The sequence below is a fragment of the Callithrix jacchus genome, chromosome 18, assembly GCF_049354715.1.
Source record: "Callithrix jacchus isolate 240 chromosome 18, calJac240_pri, whole genome shotgun sequence".
Lineage (NCBI taxonomy): Eukaryota > Metazoa > Chordata > Mammalia > Primates > Cebidae > Callithrix > Callithrix jacchus.
In genome coordinates this window covers 9561697-9569313 of record NC_133519.1, presented here as the reverse complement: position 1 = coordinate 9569313, position 7617 = coordinate 9561697, and the positions used below count along the sequence as shown (strand labels likewise).

The 7617-nt window shown below is 46.0% G+C and overlaps 1 non-coding gene across 1 annotated transcript; it reads left to right on the top strand.

The window, feature by feature from the left end:
* The first annotated feature begins 6670 nt into the window (after positions 1–6670).
* On the top strand, positions 6671–6834 carry LOC118149380 (U1 spliceosomal RNA). Its single transcript, XR_004736757.1, has one exon. It is a non-coding gene; the product is annotated as a U1 spliceosomal RNA (small nuclear RNA).
* The last annotated feature ends 783 nt before the right edge of the window (positions 6835–7617 follow it).

Genomic DNA, 7617 nt, shown 5'->3' with positions numbered 1-7617 from the left:
CTAGTTTGGAACTTTTAAAGCATTCACGAATTGTCAATCACTAGGTCAGTGGGGTAGATTTTATTTTCCCGAAGTCCTAAGCCACTAATTTATGACTGATCCGAGTCAAAGCCAAGCCCACCTCCTCGACCGGATTCTTAACCAGATTATCTTCTGAAGTGCCAGGTTTACACCTGTGCACCTCAGGAATCCTAAAACAGAGAGCCAGGAACCCACTTCTGGTGCGATAAAATTCTAATTCAGTCCGTTATTCGCTTAAACGAGTAATTTATGTGCCTCTAGTTTTTCATTTTTTAACAATAGGAGTCAGTAGTATCCCCAGGATGTGCCTGGATTTGATATTTCTGTAGTGTAGAGAACTGGGTGCGCCAATGACACATTGTAGAGTTTGTATAATGCTTCTAATCTGAGTACATTCTGCAATTGTACCTTTCACGGGAGCAGTACCAGATAATATTACAATATGAGTATCTATGAAAGGAAAAAGGTGCAGATGCGAAATTGAGCTTCGTGCCTCTCCATGGGACCCATGTTCACATTGATAGAGCAATTGCTCTATCAATTATAGGCGCCTGTAATCCCAGCTACTCAGGAGGCTGAGGAAGGAGAATTGTTGGAACCTGGGAGATGGAGGCTGCAGTGAGCCGAGATTGCAGCACTACACTTCAGCCTGGGCAACAGAGCAAGACTCCATCTCAAAAAAAAAAAAAAAAAAAAAAAAGTTTGTGAGATGGGGTTGGTTTCAGTTTTAGGATGACAAAGAACGCCGCAGTCACCATTCTTGTACACCTGTGTGTGGTCATTGCGGTTGTGTCTTCCCCGCAGATATTTCTATAGTGCAGGGAACTGGATGCGCCATTGCTGCATTACAGTGTTTATATCATGCCTCCAATTTCATGAAGCTCTGAGAACGTATCTTTCACAGGAGCAGTACCAAATAATATTCCAATATGAATATTTATGACAGGAAAAATGTGCATACGTGCAATTAAGCTGTGTGCCTCTCCATGAAACCGGGTTCATGAAATGGTGGCATGAGCAAACATCTGAGAGTGTCGTTTGTGGCCTTCTGACGTCAAAAGCTGAAGCCGAGGACATGAAAACCCGCACTGTTCATCCTCCGTAGGCTGGCCGGATTCATTCCCAGGTCTGTGGTCTCTTATCAGGAGGGAATGCGGGTGCTTGTTTGCTCAGAATCACAAATGGGAGGGAAAGCCTCAGGCCGTTCGTTGGTAATAGCGGCGAAACAAGCCTTTCCGGAGGGCTGGTGTGTTAACCCTTAGGACAAACAAGCCTAATTGTTACCAGATGGTGCCACGCAGTTCCAGGTTCTCGGTGTCCCAAACAAAGACCTGTACATGACACAGACAAAGCAGCAAAGCAAAGTTTACCAAGCACAGCAACACTCAGAGAGGGGAGAGTGGCCTGACCTCTGGAGGTGACATCAGTGTTAGTTCGGTGTATACACTGGGTCTTTTTATGTGTGCTTTTTTCCTTCTCTTCACAAGGACGGCTAATCTTTAGCCAGTGTTTGCCGTTTGATTGATAGGGAGATTGCCTAGTTACTTTGGCCCTTGTGTGCTTGCACGTTGCCTCCATCCCATAATTTTAAGTGCATGCATGTATGCAGTCCATATGCATGGGCTTTAATGTGCTGATTATCGTATGGGGTCATGTTAAGGATACCTCTTCTCTCTAATGTACATGCCTAGCTCTGAGCAGCTGCCCCTTTACTGGTTTGGGTCTTGCCAGCCATGGGGTCTTTGCTTGCTTTTTGCTTATTTTTGAGACAGAGTCTTGCTCTGTTACCCCATCCAGAGCACAGTGATGCTATCTTGGCTCTTGGCAACTTCCGCCTCCCAGGTTCAAACAATTCTCCTGTCTCAGCTTCCTGAGTAGCTGGGAGTACAAGCATGTACCATTACATCTGGCTAGTTTTTTGTGTGTTTTTAGTAGACATGAGATTTCACCATGTTGGCCAGGCTGGTCTTGAACTCCTGACCTCAGGGGATTCATCTACCTCCATTTCCCAAAGTGGTGGGATTACAGGTGTGAGCCACTGTGCCCAGCATTGCTTGCTTTTTAAATCTTTTTGTTTTGGCTGCTCAACTTCTGCCTCTTCTCTTGCTTCTTGCCCACCTGTCCCTTCACCTTGCTTGTTTCTGTTTTACTCACTCTGCCTTTTATCCAACCTCCAATTCGCTCTGCTGTTCTCCTGCCTCATAATGGCAGTTAGTGAGGGAGGAGTTTTAAGGGGGCATGTGCGATGTGCAACCTCCGATCCTGTCATAGCCAGAAACTCAGTTTTCAAGGTTTCTCTGCGGTCCTGTCAGCCAAGAGGGAGTCTGGTCGTAGAGCTTAAAGCTTATTTTTATTTCTCAATCCTGACAAGAGAAGGCCGGATTAATGCAGATTCTCTGCAGGCGTAAATTTCCCCTACAAAAGAATTTTTGCCAGGAGCAGTTGCTCACGCCTGTCATCCCATCACTTTGGGAGGCCGAGGTGGGTGGACCACCTGAGGTTGGGAGTTTCAGACTAGCCTGACCAACGTGGAGGAGCCCTGCCTCTACTAAAAATACAAAATTAGCTGGGCGTGGTGGCGCATGCCTGTAATCCCAGCTACTCAGGAGGCTGAGGCAGGAGAATCACTTGAACCCGGGAGGCGGAGGTTGCAGTGAGCTGAGATGGCACCATTGCACTCCAGCCTGGGCAACAAGAGCGAAACTCTGTCTCAAAAAAAAAAAAAAAAAAGACAGCTTTGCAGGGTTACTTCTGTTTGCTGGCTCTCTGACGGCCACTTTGAAATATGCCAAAGAAATATATTCTGGGGTAAAATATTTGTATTTTCTTCCTCTGTCTGCAGCTCACCATGCTGGCAGCCCCAATCCCAGCACACCTGAAGCCTTTCTTTAAAAAGCTTTCCCACTCTTCTGGTTGCCTTCAAGTCTCTGCCAAATTTTGCAAGTAACAGTGGCTGCCTCCTTGCTACAGCGAGCTCAGAATATGCAGCCTCTGCTTTTTTTTTTTTTTTTTTTTTTTCATTTTGTTGGTCTTCTTTCATTTGCAGAAGCCTCAGTGTAGAGCTGACAAGGACACCATCTTTGGCCAAACCTCAGTCAGCTTCCTCTGAGCCCTTTTCTCTGTTAGTTCCTGGCCTGCCAAGTTTAGTTTTAGAAAAGAATCCTGTTGAGCCAAGTTTAGCAAGAGTCTTCCCCACCACCTCTGATAGCTAATCCAGTTCCTCTTAGTAATTTTCCATCCACTGCCTTCAATATCTTGTGGTTATTTATAAAGCTTAATTTTTGCTTGTTCTTTTCTTTCCTCATTAAACTTATTTAATGGGTCTCGAAATTCTGTGACAAATTTTTGGTCAAGTTGTTTCCATTAAAAAGTACTGATTTAAAAAACTAATGACTTAAAACTGCTACACGCAAAAAAGAAAACCAAAGTGGTCCACAAAACAGTCTCCTTTCCTTCTGAAGGCTTTACGATGCATTGCTATCATTAACCAGTCTTTTACTACTAAACTTAAACGGCCAATTGAAAGAGAGTTGAGCTCAGTTCTCTGCCGGTCTCTCTTGCCAACTGTAGTACATACATTAAAATCTGCCTCAGGTTTTTAACAAGTGTCTGCTGTAGTCCCTCTGAAACCACTTGGCAAAATTATGACAATAAGAGAAATCTGACATGGCTGACTCCATCTTGGTTCTAGTCTCATAGGCTATCTGCCTTCACTCATTCCTGTGCCATTGCTCCCAAGCTATTTTTGAAAAATTTTGAGTTTATAGTTTAAATCAGGTGTCCCCAACCCCTAGGGCCACAGAAGGTACTCGTCCCTGGGACTGTTAGGAACCCAGCCGAACAGCAGGCGGTGAGCTGCAGGCTTTCAAGCATTACTACCTGAGCTCTGCCTCTTGTCAGATCAGCATCGGCATCAGATTCTTATAGGAGCTCGAACCCTGTTGAGAACTGTGCATGTGAGGAGGGATCTAGGTTCCGTGCTCCTTATGAGACTCTGACTAATCCTGTGACCACCCTGTGCTATTCCTGTCTCATCTAACTAATGCCTGATGACCTGAGGTGGACAGTTTCATCCAGAAATCATCATCCACCCTCTTCCTGGAAAAATTGTCTTCCGTTAAACCAGTCCCTGATGGCAAAAAGGTTGGGAATGGCCAAAATGATTGGTTTAAATGATGACTTCCCCAAAATGAAATTACTCCGGTGAAATTAATGAAAGGCCACCAAGTTAGGAGGATGAAAGGGGCCTGAATTCTGCTAAGATGTATTCCTCATTAAATCATTACTAGCTATTATTCCAGAGGTCACAAGATTAGCAGCTTCCCCATTTACTGCTGGGAAGAACATCACTATTATAGATGCTAAGATTGGCCTCTTGAGATACCTTTTCAGGCATTTGCATTTCTGACTACCGGATGTCACCATTTGGACTGAAAATCAACCAGTCCCTCAGGCCCCACCCAGAAGCTGACTCGGTGTAAGAGGGCCATTTTCCACACCCATGAGATTTCATCCCCAACAGTCAGCATCACCCAGACCCTAGGCTCCCCACCAAACTATTTTTGAAAGACCCCTCACTTCTGAGCCTTCAGTAAGATTGATTTGAGTAGTAACTCTGTCTCCCACATGTCATGGCTGGCCTGTGCCAACTAAACCCTTTACCGAAATCCATGGTCTCCATGAATTGATTTTGTGTGTACAGTGGACAGAAAGAACCCTTCAGGTGGTCATATGTGCAGGATTGTGCCAGTTCTTTCCAAAAAGACTGGTCAGATCCCCAGAAAATATTTCTCTGTTACTATCTGGACAGTGCGTCTCCCTGTCAGTATCCAGGGAATGGGGCCTGGATCCAGTATTTAGTACTCAGCTGTTGCTACACTGTCACCTAATCCCTCATTTTCAACATTTTGCCATGCCTCCCAGTGGCCTAACTGGCTACCATGCCACAGAATCTGTGCTTTATGGTCTCCAAAGGAGAACTCACCACTTGATGTTTTGTGATTTGAGCGATGGAATAGAATCTGATACTGGTGGGCTGGGGGAGGTCCCTGAACACTGGTGGGATCTTGACCCCAGCTGTGGTGTCCAGGCTCTTGACACCATCTCAAGAAGGAAGTCAAAGATGAGTCAGTAAATAGTTAAAGAAGAGATTTACTGCAAAGCAAAAAGTCCACACTCAAGAAGGGGAGTTTGGGCAAACCCAAGAGAGAGAACAATGGGGTCTGGGCTTTCATGTTGATGGTTTCTTCAAACAAACAGGGAGTGGAACACTCATGAAAATTCCTGGGTAAAGGTGGAGATTTCTTGGCTGTGATGCCACCGATTTTTATATGAAATATTGGTGGTCTCAGAACTGTCCTGGCACTGGTGGGTATGTGATTTCTCATGTTAATGAGCACATAGTGAGGTCCTAGGTGAAACCTACATCAAATCCAGCACCACATTGGCTCCAGTCAGTCTCAGCCAGCTTGGTCTACACCCTGGTTTTTCAATGTCGGCCCATAGCCTCAAGTCCTGTAAATCTGCTGCCTAGAATTCATGATCCTGTGACCGCCCTGTACTAGTCCAGTCTCAAATCTACTTGGAAATGTTCAAACGGTTTTTGACTTGGGCATTCCAACCTGCTTACTTCACAGTGTTTCCTGCGTTATGGTCCAATACACAGAAGGAAGATCCAGGCATTTGTTAAACACGTTACACAAGATGTATCCCAGGTATTTGTGTCAAATGTGGATTATTTTGTTTTTGTCTTTGCAGAATATAAAATACAAACATGAGGTCAGCGCTGAGGTGTGGAGAAGGTTGTGCAGGAGATGACGTTGTCCAGCGCCACACGTGAGAGTGTCCAATCGTTTCTTCTCGGGAAGCATATTTTTCTACAATACTGAATTTGGAGAAAAAAATACAAGATTCAGGAAACTAGACAACTGTCTTTACAACATTACCAGCGATAAAACCGTTATCACTGGTTTGTATTCCTGGGAGGACCGCAGCATTCAGCCAAGACAGATGAGACTGCGATTCTGATCTGGACGGCTGGTGTGCAGGCATCGGAGCCGCCCCTCTAGTTTCCTAAATATGGTTTCTCTCTGATACTGAACGGCTTCCAATTTCAAGGGGAAGCTACATCACAAGGATAAGGATGTGAAAAGAACCAGTTTTCTTCATAATCCTAAACATTGTAGTCTGCAAATTAAAAGCCATTATTTGAAGAAGGGTGTGCAGGCTCCAGCTGGCCGCGGAAAGGGTGCTTGGTAACAGGATGAGGACCTGCTTCTTTGGGAGAGAACAGACGGGGGCGGGGGGGAGGGTGGGGAGGAGGCGGACGTCACTTCCCCGCCGGCTCTGACAGCGGCTTGGTCGGCTGAGTGGCGGAGCAGACGGGGACTGGGAAGGCGCCTCGGTGACATCACGGAGAGGGTGACTAATATGCAGATGAGGCAGCGCAGGGGCTGCTGCTTGGCCACCTGCTGCTTCCCGACGAAGGAGTTTCCCGCTGTGGGAGCGAGTCCAGGACCGCCGGTCTGACCCGAGATCCGAGCTGTGTGTCCGGGCTAGGAGGGCTGGGGGTGCGGTGCCCGCGGCAAGTGACCGTGCGTGTAAAGGGTGAGGCGTATGAGGCTGTGGCGGGGCGGAGGCGTGTGAACTCATACTTACCTGGCAGGGGAGATACCATGATCACGAAGGTGGTTTTCCCAGGGCGAGGCTTATCCATTGCACTCCGGATGTGCTGACCCCTGCGATTTCCCCAAATGTGGGAAACTCGACTGCATAATTTGTGGTAGTGGGGGACTGCGTTCGCGCTTTCCCCTGATTTTTTATGGTTTCTAAGGATAGAAGTATGATTATACCAAGGTGTTCATACTTTTCGTGCTTGAGTTCTGTGGTTGCTTTTAGTTAGGGTTCGCTTTCACTTAACTAGCTCCGGACAAAAAAAAAAAGAAAATCAAAGTTTTCAATAATTGGTTTTCGCTTTTTTCCCCCTTTTTCGTTATAGGACAGTATCTGGAAAGCGAGTTCTCTTTTTCTTCGCTACAATGGAGTGTCTGCTGCTGTCTCCGGCAGAGCTGTGAGTTATGGGCGGCGCTGTTTATGCAGAGATTCCTCTGTGGACCTCCATGCCAGCCTTCAGGTTCCAGCTCGGTCAGCTCTGATTGCGAGGCTGCACTCTTGCCTAGATAACGGAGGAAGAAGAAGACCCTGTGCCTTATTATTATTGTTTTACTACTTATGCTTTATTATTTATTTATTTAGAGACAGGGTCTTGCTCTGTAGCACAGGCTAGAGTGCATGGCATGATCTCAGTTCACTGCAAGTTCAGCTCCCAGATTCAAGCGATTTTCCTGCCTCAGCCTCCAGAGTAGCTGGGATTATAGGCACATGCCACCATGTCCAGCTAATTTTTATATTTTTAGTGGGGGTTCACCATATTTGCCAGGCTGGTCTCAAACTCCTGACCTCAAATGATATGCCTGTCTCGGCCTCCCAAGGGGCTGGGATTATAGATATGAGCCACCTCGCCCAGTATATTTATGATTTAAATGTGATGTTTCCTTAGGGAAAAATTTTCTTGTTGAATTTCTAACATGAAAAAAT